Raw genomic sequence first — 23803 nt, forward strand, 5'->3', positions numbered from 1 at the left:
TCGCACCATTGCTCAACCAAATTTCTTGTACGTTCTTGTTGCACTAATCATAACATATCCTGAATTATAAGCCACAATCGCACACTCGACCTCCTGACAGTCATACCATCTCCTTCAAGTGATCCCCAACTCACATCGTAGTACATACTTCATGTTAGATAGAAAATAAAGTTCTTCAGAGGGCCTTTACTAGAAACCACAAAACTTCTAACACCTCACAGGAGATAGTCCACCTGTGCAACCCCATATCGACATCTTCCAACGACGTTGCCCTGATTAGATTACAACCACCACAAAATCAATTAATCCTCTTGAGTCCACACTCACCCACCAGTCGAAAGAGCCCGTTCGTTCCCATCAACACCAAATGAAGGTCTAGCGTTGCATCCAGAACTCGAAGTCATAGTACATCCTAAGCAAACTCTCTTCCGTCATATTCAAACTTCCCCAGTACAGTAGGCACCATCCCAAATGATATTTATAAACTTAGTCATTGTCCACCATGATCCCCAAATCACTCTAAACTTTCTCAAAGCATGTGGCTATCCTACCACAAAATCAATACGATACTCTGTCCCTCCCACTTTGGTTAAACAATCTCCTTAAGCAACTTCTCGACCTTTGTTGTTCATACTTGACCTGCTAGCAATTCAACCTCCGCGAGACACCTCCCACCATGTCGTTCCTCATCCTTCGTTGCACAAATAGTGCCTTAAATCAAAATCCATCTCTGTAGCATCCGAACTAATGAATTTCCACCAACTCTGAGCTTCCATAAGATCATTGTTCTCGAGCCATCAACACTAGAAACACTTATTCGACCATGAAGCCGCCTTACACTGCCATCTCTAATAATCGTTGCTCAGGCAGCATCCCGCAACACCCTGCCCCGAAGGCAATTCAAAGGAGACCATAACACCAATGAGCCTTAATGCGTTCTAACAAGGACGACTACACCACATCACAAATGAGAATTCCACCACGTTCGAAAATATCAAGTCTCGCTACTCTGTCAACCAAGGTCTGAACACCCATAGTCCAATTGCTTTTCCTCCTCTAGAATTAAATACCGAACCTCTAAACCATGCATCGAGAAATCCTCCTTTCGAGTCATTCACTACCTTGACACGTAAATAAGCACCATACCATTACACCAACACTACTCTATAATTACGCATAAACATTATAATAATATATGCATAGTCTCAGAATCATAGGCAATACTAACATTGGGCTAAAACGTCTGAACACCTTCCACGAAGCAGTGATAATAGCCTGAACGAATATGCATGGAGAAATATCATGCACCATACTTGCAGTACCACTACAACTCTTTGATGCCCAAAGGATAACAAGTGCTCAATATCGTATAAGAATGAGTAGGAAGGAAATGAAGTCATAAGCTTCAATAGAATCAAATCGCATGATGAGGAATCAAGAAGGGAAGTGCTCCTAACAGCCCTATAGTATCTTGAAGATAAGTACAGACATCTCTGTAATGATCCGCAAGACTCTACCAGACTCGCTCATGACTTGTGAGACCCAAGTGAACCTAGAGCTCTAATACCAATCTGTTATGACCCAAAACCCACTATAGATCGTGATGGCGCCTAACATCGCTGTTAGGCAAGCCAACGATGAACTACCAACTTAATTGTTCATTTTATTATTTTTGAAATCATGAATATTATTAGATAGAGAGATTGATGCATCAAAACTTGTAGATACGTATGATTTAAGTAAAATATAAAGTAAAAGTGTCTCAATGGTAAGCAAAATCATAAACAAATTCTAGAACACCCCAAAACCTGGTGTCACAAGTGCATGAGCATCTACTAGGAAGTACAATAACAATACATCTTTCTGGAATACAAGATAGATAGAATATTGTGAATAATTATGATGGAGACTCTGAATGCTACATCGTAACATGGGATGCAGCTCACCGTAATGTCCCCGCAATAGATGCGCCTTTGTGCCTAAAAGACTACCAGAAATATATACCTGCACCATAAGTGAAGAAGTGTAGCATAAATACGTAAATCAACGCGTACCCAGCAAGTATCTAGCCTAACCCTGGAGAAGTAGTGACGAGGGGTCAACATCGATACTTACTAGTGGTCTAATAAATCAAGTACAATAGAAAGTAAACAAGTATGAAGCATGGTAATTAAACAGTGAAAGAAAATATACGTACATGATATGATCCTCCTTTGAACAGTAAACACAAGTCCTCAAATATTGGTTACCTCCTCAAATGGAGTATATAATGTGGTCCCCACCAGATAGGTCATCACGACTCAAGTGAGGAAAACTCATGGATACACTAGTTTCTTGTCAAATATTGCGTACGATTCTGCCGAGGCAAACGGCCCGATCCCATAAGAGTATTTCATGAAGTTGCCGTAGCGAACAGCCTGATCCCATAGGAGTGTGATACATGATATTGTTGAGGCAAACGGTCCGATCCCATAAGAGTGTGTTACATGATACTGCCAAGGCGAACAGCCCGATCTCATAAAAGTGTGTTACATGATACTGCCGAGGCGAACGATCCGACCCCATAAGAGTATTTCATGAAGTTGTCGAGGCGAACGGCCCGATCCCATTAGAATCTGAAGCTTTTACGGGTCTTTGACTCCAATCACAAATACACTTGTGAGTTATGATATTCAAGAAAACTTTCTGATAGATACACACAACGTGGAATAAATCAGTAAGGGGAGTACAATTTCGACGGCTGAACAAATAGCTTATCAAGTATCTAAAATAGCGAGTCCATTACTTTATGCGAGTCTAGTCTCAGGTCATAATGCGAATGAAAGCAATTGAACATGCAAGAATAATTCAACTAATACAGTTAAAGCATGGCGTGAGTCTAAGTTTACCCGGACATAATCAGAAATTCTAGCATACGCACAGACGCTCGTCACCTCATACGCGTGTAGCGCCCACAACATGTAGCACATAACAAATATAACACCTACGGGGTAATTTTCCCCTCACAAGATTAGCCATGAGACTTACCTTGCTCCGAAATTCGTTAACTGGCTTTAACGCCTTTCTAACACCTCAAAACAATGCCAAACGATCCGAAACTAATCAAACAGCATACAAACCAATCAAAATATACTTCAATACTCGTAAATTAACAATTAGAAATAAATTCCCAACTCCTCAAGGAAAGTCAACAAAGGAAACCCCTGGGCCCACCCGTCTGGATTTCGAAAATTATCAAAAATAATTATTACCCATAAATTAAATAGTTTATATTCCGAAAATCATCCAATTTCTTTCATGAAATTGACCCTCAAATCAAAGATTTACCATCTCATAACTTTAGGGTTCAAAACTCCAATTTCTACAATCCAAATAGGATAAAAATGATAAATAATGAAACATTAATGGAAAAATATCAAAATAAAGGTCATATATTTACCCCCTTGTTAAGACGAGAACAACGCCATGAAAATTACCTCAAACAGAGTTCTAGAACTCAAGATATACTCAAAAAACTAAAATGCTCGGTCTGTCCATTTAAAACACTTTCGAGGCGATTTTTGTTCTTCACCTTCGCGGGACACTTTCGCGTTCGCTAAGAGCAATTTTTTCGTGTTGACCAGTCAATCCAACTTTCCTTCTTCGCATTCGCGAAGAACAAAATCCGCATCAGAAACGAACAATCTTTTCCGACACGGAAATGGGCATAACTCTCTTATACGATCTCGAAATTTGACAATTCTTGTTTCTATGGTTCCGTAATTACGATACGGATCTAATGATTCATTCCAATATTAAAGGTCATTTTCTTAATATGGTACCCATTATGTCTAAAGAAACGACGTGAAAACATCAAATAAGAGCGCGATACAACTCAAACACATTCGAAACACACTCGAGGCCACCGGGACCCCGTCCAATTATACAAACCAATCCCAAAACATAACACGAACCTACTCGAGGCCTCAAATCACACCAAAAAAATATCAAAACCATGAATCGATGATCAAATCCTCCTTTTAACTTTCAAACATTCAAACTTCGACGAGCGCGTCCGAATTACACGTAAATATTCTGTAATGACGCCAAACTTTACATACAAATCATGAATCACGATACGAACCTATTCCAAGGCTCAGAATCCCAAATGGGCATCGATAACACCAAAGTCCACTTCAACACAAACTTAAGAAATTCTATAACCTTCGAATTTTCAACTTTCCAGAATAAGCGCCAAAATGATCCCGGACCACCCGATACTCAACCCGAACATACGTCCAAGTCCGAAATTATCATACGAACCTGTTGGAACCTTAAAATCCTGATTCTGAGGTCGTTTACTCAAAAGTCAAATCTTGGTCAACTCTACCAACTTAAAGCTTCCGAATTGAGAATTTTCCATCAGAATCAACTCCGAACCTCCCGAAATTCAATTTCGACCACGTGTACAAGTTATAAAACATGAAGTGAAATTACCTAAGGTCTCAAACTGCCGAACGACATACTAGAGCTCAAAATGACCAATCGAGTCGTTACAGTATTAGGCATCCCTCAAGATCTACAAAATATGGTTTCGACGGACACGATCAAATAAGTGAGAAAAAGTTAAAAAGAATAATTAACTACCACAAAAGATTTCTATCAAAGAGTAGTCAATACAATTATCACGTAGTGGATAAATATTCAAAGCATGACCATTTCATTTGTGGTAAAATATATACAACAAGATATGCAAAGTAAATTAATAAACAAAAATCTTTTTGAGGTTTGATTGAAAGAATTGGGTTCAAAAAGAGTATAAAGGTAATTCGACTTACAATTAAAACCAAACAATTTAACTATACAAGGTTAGTCTTAATTGAATACATATAATATAAGGTGAAGAATTATCTTTGAATAAAACAACTATCAATTAGCTTAAAGAAATGATCAACTAAAGTAGGGAAAGTTGTCGTAAATATGGGAGTATAAAAAGGAAATTATCCACATAAATCTTACATATAACAGTGGAGTAATTAAATCAAATATAAGTAATGTATATCAACAAGTGAAATGTTCTAAAAGAGTTTGAATAAACTTGAAAAGTTAATTTATGATTAAAGTCAAATAATTACTACAATGAGTTGCATTAAATATACAAAAAAATATGTGAAAAATGAATAAATAATGGAGAAAATTATCTTAAAAAATGAATAAGTATTTTGTAATTGACTAAAATACTTGACTAAATGTGCAAAGAATAAAATGTAAAAGGTTTGTCAAGAGTGTATGAGTATGAAGGAATATTGATTTTAAGGACAAAAGAAAATTAAGAGCATAGAAGAAAGACCCTAGATCTTGGTTCAAGAGACTTGAATGAACGGATAAGTTAATATAAAATACATATGTAGACAACCAAATATATAAAGAGACTGAGAGTATTACCAACCCTGTCTAAGAATATCATAAAAGCCCATGAAAAATGTTGGCAGTCATCAAGTTAGACCCAATGTCTATGCAACAGTTGAATAGTTTTTGAAATGATTTTATTTGAAAAAATATTTTTGGAAGATTGTTTCTGAAAATAGTTTGAAAATGCTTTTGGGAAATTATTTTTGGAAAATAGTTTTAGAATATAGTTTTGAAAAATAGTTTAGAAATAATATAGGAGGCTCGGATATGTATTTTTTGATATCCGTCTAGCCACGAGAACAGAATACGTCTTGGTTGTGACTACGACGGCCGACCGTGTCGCCCTCCAAAGATTTTATTGGTCTATCACATCCTCGTCTTTTGTTTTCTGACGTTTATCATGATCGCCTCATTATTTTGGGCCCGATTTCGAAGGGTCAATTCGGGGCGTCGCGGCCTCAAAAAACATTATTCTCATCGGCCTTGTACATAACGCAGTACGTGTTCAACACCAACTATATCCAACGGTCAAAGATACAACCAATACAGTGCTAAACACAGGCACGCCAAAGACAGTCTAGAACATCCAAAGGCAACAACACAATGTCTCAAGTGTCCGTGCAAGATCAAAACAACAGTCCAAGATTTAACGTAATAACACAAATTGCCGAAATTTGGATTTTCCAGCAAAACACTTTAGATCAGAGTTCCTTTGCACAATACCTAAATACAAAAATGAGAAGTAGAAATTAGGGGAACAAGAATGATGGTAGAGATAAAGTGATATCCGGCGACGGAGCTCCGTTTTTCGGTCAGACTTTCTAGCAAATGTCACAAAAGAGAACGAGGCAGCAAAATCATAAAAAATGAATCACAGTTAACCAAAATGTCGTCGGATCTGTAATTTCACGAACAACCGAAAATAATTACAATCATAATCCCTTATAGGTTCAATAATAGTGATAAACCGGAACAATGGCCAAAATACAGCTCGTCAGAGTTTCGTTTTTTCCGGCTAGGCCCGGTGACAAACGGCCACGTCTGGTACCCTTTAATAGTATGCCTAGATAGCAAAAGAAGAAAAGAGTTCAGGGAGAATATAGAAGTCGCTGTTAAAGACAGATCCGGTCAGATCTGTTGATAAAACATGAACAGGGCATAAAACAAAATAGAAAAAAAGGAGACAGCAGCAGCGGCGCCTCCTGTAAAGCCCCGAAAAATTTTGCTAGGGAATTGAAGGTTACGTGATGTCAAGGTAGCCTAAATTATTATATTCTCGGACTTTTTGGATTGAACAATGTATTGGGGAGTTGATTCATTTCGACCTCGTGAAGTCAGGTCTGTAGCACGCTAGACCGTGCTATATACCTCGTGAAGCCAGGTCTGTAGCGCGCTAGATCGTGCTATAGAGCTCGCGGCGCAAGGTCTGTAGCGCGCTAGACCGTGGTACAGAGCTCGCAAAGCCTGGTCTATAGGCCAGTCCGGATTTCGAAGGGTCCATTTTTCTATCCTTATAAACCGGCCCTATCTCGATAAATAGACGTAAGAGACCATTTTTTAAAGGAATATCTGATATTTTTAAAGAGAGGAAGTGCCCTAGAATGAGGAGAAATCCCTAAGCTAATTGTTTATCAAAATCTTGCTCAAGTCTTGAAATTCAACAAGAAACCTCACAAGTTCTTCATCTACGAGGTAAGGTTCCATACCTTAGTTTTCAATTTCGAATTTGGTTAGAAGATAGTTGATTGGGAGTATGATTCTTGGGTGTAAGAGTATTATTTATACATGCATGTACCAATAAGGTTTGTGGGAAGATTGTTGAGCTCAAATAAGTAAAGATTGGGTTGTGGAATGAATGAAATCTTGTAGAAGAACCTTGTAGTCAAATTTGTACACCTAGTATTTGATAAAATACTCAAATGAGCTAAAACCATGAATATCTTCCTAATTTGTGTTCAATTTTGTTATGTCTCAAAATAGATTGGGATTGCTAGGAGTTTCAGAATGTTGTAGTAATTTAAGGAAAGCTCAGAGCGAGGTATGTTGGCTAAACCACTCTCTTAGAATTGAATTCCATGATATTCTCGTAAGTTTCAAGTATAGTTGGCTCAAGTTCCTAATTTTCATGTTCCACGTTGTTCCTAATAAATTCGATTATCACGAGTAAGCAAAGTGTCGAAAGATGTATGTATTCAAAATGTGTTCCAATTATCACATTATGTTATCCTTCGGGAATGTGTCCAAGAATGATACATGTATTAAAATGTTATGGCTTTGAGTCGTGTTTCATATGAAAGTTATGATACCAAATTGTGGGAGAAAAACTTGATGTACTTGAGACTCTTAATTGCTCATATGTGTACCTAAAGTCTTGATTTGAAATGCCTTGTTGTTGAAAATCTATAAAGATGCTGGAAAGTGAACAAAGTGGGTTGAAGATGTAAAGTATGGCCACCGTGCCAAAAATGAAAGTTATACTTGTGGTCAATGGTGCCAATGAAATGAAATGATGTGAGAAAGATTAAGAAATGAGCCTTGATTAGACTGTTCCAAATTGACATCGAAAATAGATTTGTCTAAAAGCTTATGTACTCAAGTCGTGCCCAAATGTGATTGTTTCAACTAATGATATGCTTTGTAAGTACTTCCAACGTGTTTTGAGCTCTTATATATATATATATATATATATATATATATATATATATATATATATATATATATATATATATTCATGTGTTGAAATTGTGTATTGCCCTTTTTGGGAAAAAGTATTTCAAGAATAAATGATGTGTTACTCGTTTATGATTTTAACTTGTGCTTCGATTGCCAATCATTTTACCCAATTTCTTGGAAAGAAATTCATTGTGTTTAAAGACTTAATTACTAATGAACCTAAAGTTGTAATTTTCGGAATATTCTATTTGTTGATATTTATGATGATGATCCATGAAAGAAAAGAAATGAAAGTGTTGAATATGAAATACGGCCATTGTGCCATGAATGAAGAATCATATGTATGGCCAAGAGAGCCAACAAAATAATGATATTGTAAGTGGTTGAAAGTGCCAATGAGGCTATATACGATATGAAAAGTTATGAGGTAAATGCATTTGTATTGTTGTTTCCTTTATATATAAATCAAAAATATTTTTGGGAGTATCGTTAGTCATCGAGGAAGGGTAGGTTGAAATAACCTAACCCTGAAACTATACGTGCCGGTGTAGGAGTGGATTGTGATTATTCCCCTTATTTGGGATGAGATTGATATGATGAAAATATTTTTCCTCAATTGGGATGAGATGATTAATAGAAAAGGATGATGTTGATCCACACGGTATTGTGGTGAGATGGACTAGTTGATCGGGTCATGATCGGACGGCATGCCGCACACATGGTGGTGATTGTGCTGGAAATTATAATTGAAATGGTGATCGAGATTGTGATTGTGGTGGATGTCTTGGATGAGACGACCTAGCCAATCGGGTCGTGATCGGACTCCGTGGTAAAAGTACGATGGTATTGTGAACGGTGGTATATCGATGCTAAAGATCTCCCAACCGAAAATAATATTATCTTCATATTTTAATTATCATCTTCACCGTATTATCTTCGTATTTTGAAAATTGTTATGTTTTAACTTGGCCTTTGGATATCACTGATTGTTGCTTGTTGTTTCCATGGTTGTACCTTCCTTATATTGGCATTTTATTTTGAAAGAGGACATTTAGCTTTACATACTAGTACTATTCCATATGTACTAATGTTCCTTTTGCCGGAGGCGCTACATCTTCAATGGATGCAGGTGGTTCGTCAACGGGCGATTTTGATCCTCATTAGCGGTTACTCTCTGTTCCGCAGATTTTGGTGAGCCCAACTATGTTCCGGGATTCATGTCATTTGACGTTGTACTTCACGTTTTGAGATATAGCCGGAGCCTTGTCGCTGACACTTCCATACTACTCTTTTGTTGTACGTAGGGGTCCCTAGACAGGTTGTGGGTGGTGTTTATTGTTGTAAATTAAACTAGTAAGTGTTGGTATTTGGGCAAACATGTTTTTCATCATATATATAAAGTTGTAATATTTTGGTAATAGTAAATGAATTTCTTTTGAGAAATGGGAAAAGAATGGGGAACATTACACTCTCCTCATGTATATCTCCTGATATCGATTTTATATTGTTCATGGGTAAGATTGGATAGAAGGCATCAAGTAGGCTTACTCGACCGGGTTATCTCGGTTGAGCGTCGGTCGCGCTCCCCGAGGTCGGGGCGTGATAAACTTGATATCAGAGCCTAAGGTTTTAAAGTGTCCTAGGATGTCTCGGAGTCGTGTCTAGTAGATTCCTTCTTATCGGTGTGTTGTCGACCACATATATAATTAGGAGGCTACATGGGCATTTAGGAATGTCACCTTTCTTTGGTATTCCAGATTGTACAGTAAAGCTCACAATAGGAAGTTAATTTCCTCGTTATGTCTCATTTTCCAGATGAGTAGACCACGAGTTCGAGGCAACGAGGAGGAAATGAAAGAACCAGTTACTAGGGGTAGTGTACTTGTACCTATTAATATCACTGCGCCACTAGATCATGTGGTGAGGGCACCTAAGAAATGAAAAAGGATTGTCAGCTCCAATAAGCTGGATTATTTGATTTGTAAGAAGCACCACTTGGGTTTATGTTGGTTCACTCTTGAAATATGTTATGGCTGTGGAAAGAGGGGGCACAAGAAGAACAAATTCCCTAGGTTGGGTACACCTAGCCCGGTCTGCCCGATATGCGGGCAAAAATATTTTTTGTCGTGTTGTGAGTATGCGCAGGAGCATTTTAGGGGCGGTAGGCTTGGGGAATTCCAAAGGCCCACACAGCAAACTGGTACAGAGATTGTTACTCCCGATGTGAAGGCTTGGAGGAAGGATAAGAGAGATTCTTATGATTTATGCAAAAAGGGTAAATATCAGGTCAGTGGGGCGAGTTAGTTTAACGGACCTCATCCTCGTTGTGAGAAGTATAAAAGATGTCATTAGGGGGTATGTCATTATGGTACTAATGTATGTTATGGATGTGGGGTAGAGGGGCATCAATTAAGGTACTGCCCTGTCAATCTAAAATCACCAAGTAAGCCACTCCTTGCTACCTCATTATGAACATCGCATTATTTTCCGTGTTGTATATGTACATCCATATTGAGGGGCCTACATAAATATGATCTTAACCAAAATGTTGAATCACAAAACATTGCATGTGCCTACATTTTGAACGAGACGCAATATTCGTGAAGCCTCTTGATCACAATTCTCTTATTTACGACTTCTTGAGGAATTGAGTTCTATAAATATGTCCTTGAATTGAGTTATAACTCTAGGATTAATACTTCCCACTTGCTCTCCTAAATTCTCAACAAGGGACTATACCTGATGAATTTCTTACAGAACCTTTTGATTCAAATGGATAACATCTACTCACTTGTGCTTATGCATGCACAGTCATAAAGTTTACCTATGTGGTATCAAATCCAATGTATAGCGGCCTAATGTTGAGATCCTTCTTGAGCCACATTTTTTTTTTCTTGTGTATGTGGCTCCTATGGTTTGAACAATCACTTTACTCCTTTATGAATATTATCATGAATCATTTTTACTGTCTAGTAACATGAGAGCATATCTCATCACCTATCATATGTGTACCTGTCAATTGAAAGGGGTCACTTGTCCGCATAAAGTTTCTGGGAAATTTGAGATTTTCACAAATTCGTCACAGAAAGATCTTTTTGTTTGCCCATCTCAGTATGACTTTTATGTCCACCTAGATCATGCCTCAGTGAGTAACTCACTTTGTTCCTAGTATTGTAGTTGCCCATGAAGTGGCCTGGTATTGCAGCTTGAGAGTTATTATGGCAAAAACATGTCTAGCTCAGAGCAAAGTGTTCATTCTCTCTAACCAATACAAGATTTCATCCCAACATTAAGATGTCTTAGCTACATGGTTTCACTTGTGTATGGTTGAACGTTAAGCAGCCTTACCGCGACTTTTCCCTCCCCACTTCAGGTGGATGTTTCAGATTCTGGCACATATGATGAGCATATTGATTTGAAAGACAAGTTTGTCGTATCTCTAGTCCTCTCATATAGGATCAACTATTGTGAAGGGTTAAGCTGTCAGAATGATAATAATCTCTCAAGTGTTCAACTTCTTTTTCAACATCGGGCTTTTGGCATAGATTCCTCGTGCTAGTTACTGTTAAAAGCATGATGCAACCTTATCTATTTTGAAACCCATATCACATTTAGGGTGCCAGAATATTCTAATTTGAGTTAAACCAATTTTCCTTACACTCAAGAAGAAAATTGGTGTCACGTACTTGGCTATTTCTCCTTAAGGCTTACTATTGCCGAACAAGGCACATAGGGCATGAAACAATTGTTACTGTCTTTTTCATAACTCGTAGTCTTCCAAGAATAGCTGATACTAATGTCTTTATCCTCCCGATCATGCCTCTCATATATCGCATGTCTAAAATGACTCATTTTTTTTAAATCTCGGGATCATGTACATGGTTCCCACATTATCAATATGTACTAGTTGACTCTATGCCTCATTTGTCGAATCAATGATGTCATCACAACCATGTCAGCACTATCGATAGTAACCTTCATGTCTCTTAGGATATAACCTCCTGAAATGCCCTGCTCAGCACATTGATAGATTCTTGAATAATTTCAGCCCAATCTTGAACCTCATTGTTCCTATTTATAGTAAACCTACGGGGGGTTGAAGGTTAAAACATGTCAAAGAAGAAGCATCATCCCGTGATCAAATATATTGGATAGGAAATTTTATGGTCATATTCATACTAGCACATCTTAGAGTAATTGTTAGAGGTCGCCAAAGGTTTAGTTTGGATATTCGGTGTAGAGATTTAGAGTTGAAGAAAGTGAACGGGTTATTATCAATATTTTCTCCATGAGTATGTTATGTGAATTGCTAATAAAGGTAAAGTATGTGTAGTCACATTAGGCCTTTTAAAATCTTGAAGGAAATAGGCCAAACTATGAGTATGATGTTTCTCCATCGTTGTCCTCCATGTATCTTGTGTTTCATGTGTCTATGTCTAAGAAGGTAGTTGGAAATCCTTTGTCTATCGTTCTGGTGGAAGCTAGAGAAGGTCAAGTTAATGGATAATCGGCTTATGAGGGGTATCTATTTGTCATCCTTGTTAGATAAGTTCGGGAGTTGAGATTGCCTCTGTTAATGTGTTATGGCGAATTCTGTGAGTCGAGAAGGTCACCTTGAAGGCCGAAAATGTTGTGGAAAGAAACTATTTTCGCTTGATTATATAGCAAATGGTTGTGATTTGAAAGGTACTTTCTATGTATTATGATTTAAATATGTGCAGTTCGTGTTCAGATATCACTCTTGATAATATAATGCTTGTAATGTTGAGATTAGTGTTGTTGATATACATTGTGATGCTTTGTCGAGTTGTGGATGTGTTGATATGGTGGTTTTGGTGATTCTCTAGCAGGTGGTTAGGCCCAATTGCATAGGAGACTCTGCCAAAATTTCGGAAAAATTTGGGAGTTAGTCAAATTTGGGAGCTTAATATATGTGGAAGAAGAAACAAGTTATGTGAAGTGTTTGGGGACGGACTCTACTCCTTATTCGAGGACGAATGATACTAAGCGAGGGAGAATGTAAGGCCCCAAAAAATTTTGCTAAGGAATTTAAGGTTCTGTGGTGCCAAGGTAGGCTAAATTATTGTATTCTCGGACTTTTTGGGTTGAACAGTGTGTTGGGGAGATGAATTGTTTCGACCTCGCGAAGCCAGGTCTGTAGCATGCTAGACCGTGCTATAGAGCTTGGGGCGCAAGGTCTGTAGCGCGCTAGAGCATGCTATAGATCATGCGGCGCAAAGTCTGTAGCGCCCTAGACCGTGCTATAGAGCTCGCGGCACAAGGTCTGTAGCGCGCTAGACCGTGCTACAGAGCTCGTAAATCCTGGTGTGTAGCCTGGTCTGGATTTCGGAGGATCCATTTTTCTATCCATATAACCCAACCCTACCTCGATAAATAGGCGTAAGAGACCATTTTTGAAGGAAATATCTGATATTTTTAGAGAGAGTAAGTTCCCTAGAGTGAGGAGAAATCCCTAAGCAAATTGTTCATCAAAATCTTGCTCAAGCCTTGAAATTCAATAAGAAACCTCAGAAGTTCTTCATCTAAGAGGTAAGATTTCATACCCTAATTTTCAATTTCAAATTTAGGTAGAAGATGGTTGATTGAGAGTATAATTTTTACATGCATGTACCAATAAGGTTTGTGAAAATATTGTTGAGCTCAAATAAGTAAAGACTAGGTTGTGGAATGAATGAAATCTTGTAGAAGAACCTTGTAATCAAATTTGCACACCTAGTGTTTGATAAAATGCTCAAATGAGCTGAAACCATGAATATCTTCCTAATTTGTGTTCAATTTTATTATGTCTCAAAATAGATTAGGATTGCTAGGATTTTCAGAACGTTGTAGTAATTTAAGGAAAGCTCAAAGCGATGTATATTAGCTAAACTACTCTCTTAGAATTGAATTTCATGATATTCTCGTAAGTTTCAAGCATGGTTGGCTCAAGTTCCTAATTCCCATGTTCCGCGTTGTTCCTAATAAATTCGATTATCCTAAATAAGCAAAGTGTCAAAAGATGTATATATTCAAAATGTGTTCCAACTATCACATTATGTTATCCTTCGGGAATGTGTCCAAGAATGATACATATATTAAAATGTTATGGCTTTGAGTCGTGTTTCATATGAAAGTTATGATACCAAATTGTGGGAGAAAAACCCGATGTACTTGAGACTCTTAATTGCTCATATGTGTACCTAAAGTCTTGATTTGAAATGCCTTGTTGTTGATAATCTATAAGGATGCTGGAAAGTAAAAGAAGTGGGTTGAAGATGTAAAGTGTGGCCACCGTATCAAAAATGAAAATCATACTTGTGGCCAATGGTGCCAATGAAATGAAATGATGTGAGAAAGGTTAAGAAATGAGCCTTGATTAGACTGTTCCAAATTGACTTCGAAACTAGATTTGCCAAAAAGCTTATATACTCAAGTCGTGCCCAAATGTGATTGTTTCAACTAATGCTATGCTTTGTAAGTACTTCAAATGTGTTTTGAGCTCTTATATATATTCATGAGTTGAAATTGTGTATTTCCCTTTTTGGGAAAAAGTATTTAAAGAATAAATGATGTGTTACTCAATTATGATTTTAACTTGTGCTTCGATTGCCAATCATTATATTCCATTTCTTGGAAAGAAATCCATTATGTTTAAAGTTTTCATTACTAATGAACCTAAAGTTGTGATTTCTGGAATATTCTATTTGTTGATATTTATTATGATGATCCATGAAAGGAAAGAAATGAAAGTGTAGAATATGAAATACGGCCATTGTGCCATGAATGAAGAATCATATGTATGGCCAAGAGAGCCAATGAAATAATGATGTTGTAAGTGGTTGAAAGTGCCAATGAGGCTATATACGGTATGAAAAGTTATGAGGTAAATGCATTTGCATTGTTGTTTCCTTTGTATGCAAATCAAAAATATTTTGGGAGTATCGTTAATCATCGAGGAAGGGTAGGTTAAAATAACCTAACCCTGAAACTATACGTGCCAGTGTAGGAGTGAATTGTGATTATTCCCCTTATTTGGGATGAGATTGATGTGATGAAAATATTTTCCCTCAACTGGGATGAGATGATTGATAGAAAAGGATGATGTTGATCCACACGGCATTGTGGTGAGATGGCCTAGCCGATCGGGTCGTGATCGGATGCCATGTCGCACACATGGTGGTGATTTTGCTGGAAATTATAATTGAAATGGTGATTGAGATTGTGATTGTGGTGGATGTATCGGATGAGACGGCCTAGCCGATCGGGTCATAATCGAACTCCGTGCTAAAAGTACGATGGTATTGTGAATGGTGGTATATCGGTGCTAAAGATCTCCCAACCGAAATTAATATTATCTTCGTATTTTGATTATCATCTTCACCGTATTATCTTCATATTTTGAAAATTGTTATGTTTTAATTGGCCTTTGGATATCACTGATTGTTTCTTGTTGTTTTCATGGTTGTCTCTTCCTTATATTGGCATTCTATTTTGAAAGAGGATTTAGCTTTACATACTAGTACTATTCCATATATACTAACGTCCCTTTTGCCGGAGGCACTGCATCTTCAATGGATGCAGATGGTTCGTCAGCGGGCAGTTTTGATCCTCATTAGCAGTTACTCTCTGTTCAGCAGATTTTGGTGAGCCCAACTATGTTCTGGGCTTCATGTCATTTGACGTTGTACTTTACATTTTGAGGTATAGCCGAGGCCTTGTCGCCGACACTTTCATGCTACTTTTCTGTTGTACTTAGAGGCTTCGTAGACAGGTTGAGGGTGGTGCTTATTCTTGTGAATTAAACTAGTAAGTGTTGGTATTTGGGCAAACATGTTTTTCATCATATATATAAACTTGTAATATTTTGAAAATCGTAAATGAATTTCTTTTGAGAAATAGGAAAAGAATGGGGAACATTACACTCTCCTCACGTATCTCTTGATATCGATTTTATATTGTTCATGGGTAAGATTGGATAGAAGGCATCAAGTACGCTTGCTTGACCTGTTATCTCGGTTGAGCACCGGCTGCGCTCCCTGAGGTCGAGGCATGACACTTTCATCGTTGGTGGTCTGATCCAGCGGCCGGCGAGGGGGCGTGGACATCTCAACAGAGATGAAACCAAGTAGGTTTCATAGGGTCGCCGGAGGTGAGGGGTCACCACAGCAGTAACGATGGAACGAGAGGGGATGTGGAAAAGGGTGTCGCGGTTGTGGTTTTTCGGCTGAGCTCATCGACGATGCAGAGAGAGATAGAGATAGATAGATAGATAGATAGATAGATAGAGAGAGAGAGAGAGAGAGAGAGAGAGAGAGAGCGGATGCCCCTTGAATGAAAATGAGTGTGTTCTCTTTTATTTAGGGTTTTAGGGTTTCCATGCCCAAAAATATCTTATGGGTGGTGAGAGAAATACCAAAAGAGTATGGTGTGTGTAGTATTCTTAAATACCAAATATATATAAAAATAAAGGCGTGGCTCTTATTTTAAGTAAAATAAAAATGCATGGTAAAGAATAAAACCAACAATCCAAAACCATGGGCCGAATATGTAACGACCCGATCGATCGTTTTGTGTAATTATTCCCCGTTACCCCTTTTATGCTTCACACATGTGTGTTTATGATTTTATGACTTGTGGGGTTGTTTCATTCCATTCCGGAAAGGTTTCAGGTTGATTTGGACCCTTGACTCTTGACTTAGAAGTTTAAATTAGAAAGTGTTGACCAAACTTTGACTTTTGTGAAAACGACCCAGAACTATGTTTTTATGGCTCAGATAGCTTCGTATCGTGATTTCGAACTTGAACGTATGCCCGGAATTTACCGAAATTGAATTTGGAAGTTCGTAGGTTGATTTATGTTGATTTGCCAAAATTTGGCAATTTGAAGTTGAAAAAAGTGTGACCGTAGGTTGACTTTTAGCTATCGAGCTTGGAATTTGATTTTGGGACTTGGAATAGGTCTGTTATGGTATTAAGAACTTGTCAGCAAAATTTGGTGTTGTTTGGAGTTGATTTGATAGGATTCAGACGTGTAGTTGTAACTATAGAAATTCTTGAATTTTACTTTGAGAATCATGTGTTTTAGTGTTTGATTCGTAGTTTTAGATGTTATTTTTTGTGTTTTGATCATACGATCGAGTTCATATGATATTTTTTGATTTGTATGGATGTTTGGTTTGGAGCCCCGAGGGCTCGGATGAGTTTCGTACATGTATCGGAATGGTTTTGAACAAAAAAATGAACTGTTGGTGTGATGGTGCTCTTATGTCGCAATTGCGAGCACCAGCCTCGCATTTGGGAAGGTGACAGTAAGGGGGCAGATGTCGCAAATGTGATTTCCCCTTCGCTTTTGCGAAGGCAGCATAGTTTGGACTAAGTTTGCAATTGCGAACATTTGTTCACTTTTGCAATATTCCCAGCTTCGCAATTGCGAAGCCTTTATCGCAAATGCGATGTTGACTTAGGTTGTCAGGGACCGCAAATGCGAGCCTTGGTCCGTAATTTCGAGGGTTCGCAATTACGAACCATGTGTCGCAAATGCGACAACTGCAACTAGTTAAAGTGCTGGGAGACGGGATTTTTGAACACATTCTCTCATTTTTGAACCCTAAACTCGGTAGGAGGCGATTTGGAGAGGGGATTTTCACCTACAAACTTTTGGTAAGTGGTTCTAATCTATCTCTAATCATATTTCATCAACATATCTTAGATTTTAACATCAAAATCATATGAATCAAAGTGAAAATTTGTGAAACTTTGTCAAATTTTTGAAAAAATAAGAAATTGAGTTTTGAGAGTCGATTTGGACTCGAATTTTGAAACTAAACACATATATGAACTCGTGGGGTCATGGGTAGTCGAAATCTACCATTGGACCCGTGTTTTGACCGGGCGAGCTCCGGGTTGACTTTTGTTGACCTTTTAAGAAAAGTGTAAAGATCTTAGTTGTATCTATTGTAATTGATTTCCCTAGCATTGTTTGATGACATTAAGTTGATTTTGGTTAGATTTGAGCTGTGTGGAGGTGAATTTTAAGTGAAAAACTATTTTTGAGTGTTGAATTGGCCTAGTTGAGGTAAATATCTTGCCTAACTTTGTGTGGGAAAATTATCCATTAGGATTGGTATTGATTGATTCATTTGTGCTATGTAAAAACCATGTACGCAAGGTGATGAGTGAGTACACAAATTGTACGTGGTATTTGACCAGTTTAGGTTACTTAGACTCTTTCCATTCTTTAATTGAATTTTAGTATCATGTTCTAAATTCTCATAGTCAATCTATTCATACTTGTGTTAATATATCTTTGCATGCCTTAAATGATTTCGTTAACACTTGTTCTACATCCTAATTGATAAATTACCCTCATGCATTAATTGAGTTTGTTGCCTCTATTATTGTTATATGTTATCTCTTTCATTGTTGATTATCATTATTTGAAGTAGTTGTTCGTGTTATCTCTTCCATTATTGATTGTCATTACTTGAAGTTATTGTTCATGTTATCTCTTTTCTTATTGATTTCTATTATTTGAAGCCATTGTTACATGTTATCTCTTCCCTTGTGAGTTATTCTTATTTAATAACATGGTTACACATTATCTCTCATTGTTGAGTTATTGGTGTTGAAGTTGTGAAACTCATTATCACGTTGAGGAGAAATTGTTATTATTGAAACATCTTCCTTGTTGAGCATTTTACATTCATTGTTATTGTTGATATTCTTGTACCCATTGTGGGGGAGTCGTGGGCTATTGTTGTAAAAATATTGATGTTGTTGATTGTTGGTAAATTGTGGTGCGAGTTGTTATTGTAATGTGATATTGACCCGCCTGCGACGGTATAAGGCTTGGGGTTAATGTGCATGCGGAGGTATAAGGTGAGACTTATGTGCATGTTGCTTGTAGGAGAACTACATGAAGCCACGCGACATCATAAGGTGGGATAAAGTGTGTGTAGCTATTTCGGAAAAACTGTTTTCAAAACTTATTTCAAATGTAAGGCTCATGCGGCGGTATAAGAAAAGATTGTGATTGAAATTGAGAAATGTTTATTCGAGGCGGTACCTCGGTGGTGATTCTTATTGTACATGAGGCGGTACCTCGTTATGTTATTTTGTTGTTTATCTCATATTGCAAGAGCTTTGGAGGGAATGTTTCTTGTTGTTTTGTTCTTCCTTGTTCTAGCAGTTGTTGTCCGTATATGATCATTTTGGTTCTCTTAAGTTACTTCTTTTATGTTATTTCCATGTTTAATTTCTGGTATTAGTTCATGTTATTATCTTGTTTCGTAGCAGTTATTCCTTCGCCTTCCATTATTTATCCTTATTACATTTTCTTACTGTTTATTTATATCCTAGTAGGGGTCTTGACCTGGCCTTGGTACTATACTACCGAGGTTAGACTTGATACTTACTAGGTATCGTTGTGGCATACTCATACTGCGCTTCTGCACAATTTTTGTGCAGATCCAGGTACGTATGCCCGTGTCGGGCGCTAGAGTTGATTTCAGTTGCTGCTTGGAGACTTCAAGGTATACGTGCTCCACGTCCGCAGGCCTCAGAGTCACCTTCCATTATTCTTATTTACTGTTGTAATTTCTTTCAGACAGTGATGTACTAGACACTTTAGCTTACTCTATAGAACTTATGACTTTGTTCCACCTTTCTTGGGCAGTGTATGGTTGAGATTTTGTTTATCAGAAGTTTATATGAGTTTATCAGACTGGTTTTTAGTATTTTGTTAATTATATCTGTTTAATTGTTATCAAATGTTTAGACTTACCTAGTCGTAGAGACTAGATGCCATCACGACATCTTACGGAGGGAAATTGGGGTCGTGACAGGATATCAGGTACTCGAATGCCACGATTATAATATAGTGTACTCTTTATTTTATCTGTATTTTGCCTATATATCAGTGTAATTATTTAACTTACGAGAGAAGACAGACCAATGGTCTTTACACGTTGGGTAAAACTTTTACCTGGTGGACAAAAGAGTGTCAAGTCACATCGACATGACTTGTCACATCATGATGACAAGTCATATCACTTGTCATGTCACCATCATTGTCTAGTCATGTCAAGGTCTAGTCATATTAGGATGTCTTGTCACATCGAATGTCTTGTCGCATTGTATGTTGACAGGACATCGGGTTTGACTAAACTTGATTCGTATTTTGAATTAAATTCTACTGGCTTATGTGTAATTAATAGACTTTGTTATATAAGTGTAATAACTCGACCAGTCATTTCGGTGGTTTGAGACTGCGAATAGCTTCATATTATGTATTAAGACTTGCGTGTATGGTTGGTTTTGGTTTTTGAACGGTTCGGGATTGATTTGGAAGAATGATTCTCGTTTTAGAAGCTTTAAGTTAAAAGAGTTGACCAATGTTTGAATTTTGGGTAAACGGACTCGGAACCGGGTTTTGATTATTCTGATAGATTCGTATGATGATTTTGGATACGTATGTTCGAATTTGGTTTCGGAGGTTCCTAAAAGAATTCGACATTATTTATCGAAAGTTGGCAATTTGAAGAACTTAAGAGTTCATAAGTTTGACCAAGAGTTGATTTTGATGTTATTGGACTCCAATTGGTGTTCCGAGACTTTGGATATGTCTATATAGCTTAATTGAACTTGTGTGCAAAGTTTGAAAATAATCCACAATGTTTAAGTGTGATTCGGACACTCTTTTAAAAGAATGAAGATTTAACAACTTAAAAGAAATTCTATTCTGCTTGAGCCTCGATTCTTTGTTGTGATGCTACCATGGGTGTTTCGATGCTTTGGATAAGTTTATATGATGTATTTGTACTGGTTGGTATGATTGGATGGGGTCCCGAGGGTCTCAAGTGTATTTTAGAACATTGGTTGAGAAATTAGTTAAGTTAAGGATTTGAAATTTGACCGTGGTCAATATCGGATCTAGATGACCTCTTTTCGATGTTTTGAGTATGCGAGCTGGTTTGTTGCGTGTTTTATGATTGAAATGCATATATAGTTTGTGTCCGGGAGGATCCGAATGAGTTTTGGAAGTGCTAAAACGAAAATTTTCTTATTGCTGGTTTTTTTATGGTGCAAAATAATTACGAAAATGCTATTGAAAATTTTCAGATTTCTTTTAAAACTTCGAATCATCATATCTCCCTCATTTTAAGGTCAAAATGAGTGATTCAAGAGGCTATCTTGAGTGTAATCTCGCAAGAATCGTGTTGGGCTTATCAAATGTAAGTTTCATGATCATCTAGGACCTAAATCAAGCTGGGACAGTTGCTGCATTATTTTTCTTATTTCGGAATTTAGTTACTTTTTCTCACAAGGTTTTGGAGCTTGATCTTGGGCAATTTTGGAGGAGATTTTTACTACTTGGATTGGGATTCGAGCCGTTCAGAGGTTATTTCACACGGGAAGGGCTTCTTACAGTATTGATTTAGCTTCTTTAAGATAAGTATCTTGCCTAACTTTGTGTGGGGGAACTACCCCTTAGGATTTGGGTTGATTGTATTATTTGTGTTGTGTGAAAGTCGTGTACGCAAGGTGATGAGTGGGTACACGGTCTATATGTGGTATTTGACCGGTTTATTCTATTTAGACTCTTTTCATGCCTTTAATTGAATTGTCATAACATGTTATATCTTTCATTGTTATTTTACCCTTACATGTGTTAATCTTTACATGCTTTATTTGATATTGTTAACACTTGCTCTATTTCTTACTTGTTATTTTGATTTTACATGCTTTAGTTGAAGTTATTGCCATCCTTATTGTCTTGTTAATTCTTTAATTATTAAATTACCTTATTTGAAGTTGTTATTTCATGCAATGTCTTCTTGTTGAGTTATTGGTGTTGAAGTTGTGAAAGCCGTTATCACATTAATGCGAAGTTGTTAATTGTTGAGATATCTTTCTTGTTGATATATTCACCTTTATTTTGTTATTATTGAGATTCTTGTTCATATTGTGGTTGACACGTGGGCTATATGTTGTGGATACTTTAGTACTGATGATTTTTGGTAAGTTGTGACATATGGGCACTTGTGGTGCGAGTTATTAATGTGTTGTGATGTTTATGTGCATGCGACGGTATGAAGATAGGGGTTAATCTGCATGAGACCGCATAAGGTGGGATATATGTGCGTGTTGCTAGCAAGGGAATTACTTGAAGCCTCGCGGCGACATAAGGTGGACTAAAGTGCATGTAGTTATTTCGGGAAAAGGAAATTTCAAAACTATCTAAATATAAGGCTTACACAGAGGAATAAGGAAAGATTGTGATTATGACTTGTGAAATATGATTTCGAGGTGGTACCTCGGTTGTGATTCTTGTTGTAAATTCTATGTTGGGACAACTTGTTGATTTGAAGAGTTATTGTTCTTCCTTCAATCATTCATCCGCATTTTGATTGTGTTTGGTTATTCACTATTATCTTGGTGTTGGAATGATTGTGGCTTCTTGTGTAAGTCATGCATTCTATGTGATTTGTTGTATTGCTTTAACATACTAATCTGTGCCTCCGTTATAACTTGGTAAATTGATTGTCAATGTGAATTTAATTGCGTGGAGTCATTATATCATATTCTATTGAGTCGATGGTAACATAACGATTTGAATAATATAATTATTGATATGATTTATTCTATGTGTCTCTTAAGATAGAACTCGCTATCTCACTCGGTGCCTTATTAATTTAAATGGTTATCTCTCTTTTACTATAATTCGGTTATCAAATTATACTCAACACCCTGTTGATTGATTACCTTACTTAAAATTGTTATCACGTTTCTATTTTAAGAAATCTTTTATTTAATTCGTTAATTTAACTTATGTTTTGCTTTGTTTAAAAATGACATTTTACTCAATTTTATTGATTTCTAAACTAAACTCATATGATACTCTATTTTGCATAAAAATTATTTTATTTTACTTTAATTGATTTCTAAAATAAACTCATTATTTCATTTGACGCCTTACTTTATTCAAGATTGTTATTATGCTTTATGGTGTTTAAATATAACTCTCGATCATTTTAATTGATATTTGTTATGGTTGCAATGTATATGGTAGCACGTGGGCCTTACCGTGTAAAGGTAATTGTTATTGTAGGCACTAGGTGCCATACGTGTAAGATTTGGAAATTGTGGTCCATGATTTGTGATTTACGAGGTGTGATGCCTCGGGGTAATTCTTGTTTTAGGCCCATGCGTTGGGAACGATTTGATTATTTGAGCTGTCATTGGTTCCTCCTTATTTGAATTCATTCATATATCATCGGTGTTCTGATTATATTGCTTCTCTATTACTCGTGTACTACTTGCTGCAATTTGTGTTTCTATTATTTCGATGTTGGTTATAAATCAATAATCTTTCCGCTGTTGCCTTACATTGATGTTCTTTTCATTGTTAACTTCATGCATATCTTGGACAGGTTTCTATGTCTAATAGGTATCTTGACTTGGCCTCATCACTACTGAACCGAGGTTAGGCCTGATACTTACTGGGTACCTTTGTGGTGTACTCATGCTAAGTTTTTGCACATTTTTGTACATATCCAGGTATTTATGATCGTGATATTGAGAGTTGTGTCTGTGTGAAGGAGACTTCAAGGTATACCTGCTTGACGCTCGCAGGACTCAGAGTCACCTTCGAATATTATCTTTACTGTTGTTTATCTTTATTTAAGAACAATATTGTATTTAGGACATTCTAGTGAATGTCGGTAGAGCTTATGACTTT

Source organism: Nicotiana tomentosiformis, chromosome 5 (genome assembly GCF_000390325.3).
Source record: "Nicotiana tomentosiformis chromosome 5, ASM39032v3, whole genome shotgun sequence".
NCBI classification, from domain to species: Eukaryota; Viridiplantae; Streptophyta; class Magnoliopsida; order Solanales; family Solanaceae; genus Nicotiana; species Nicotiana tomentosiformis.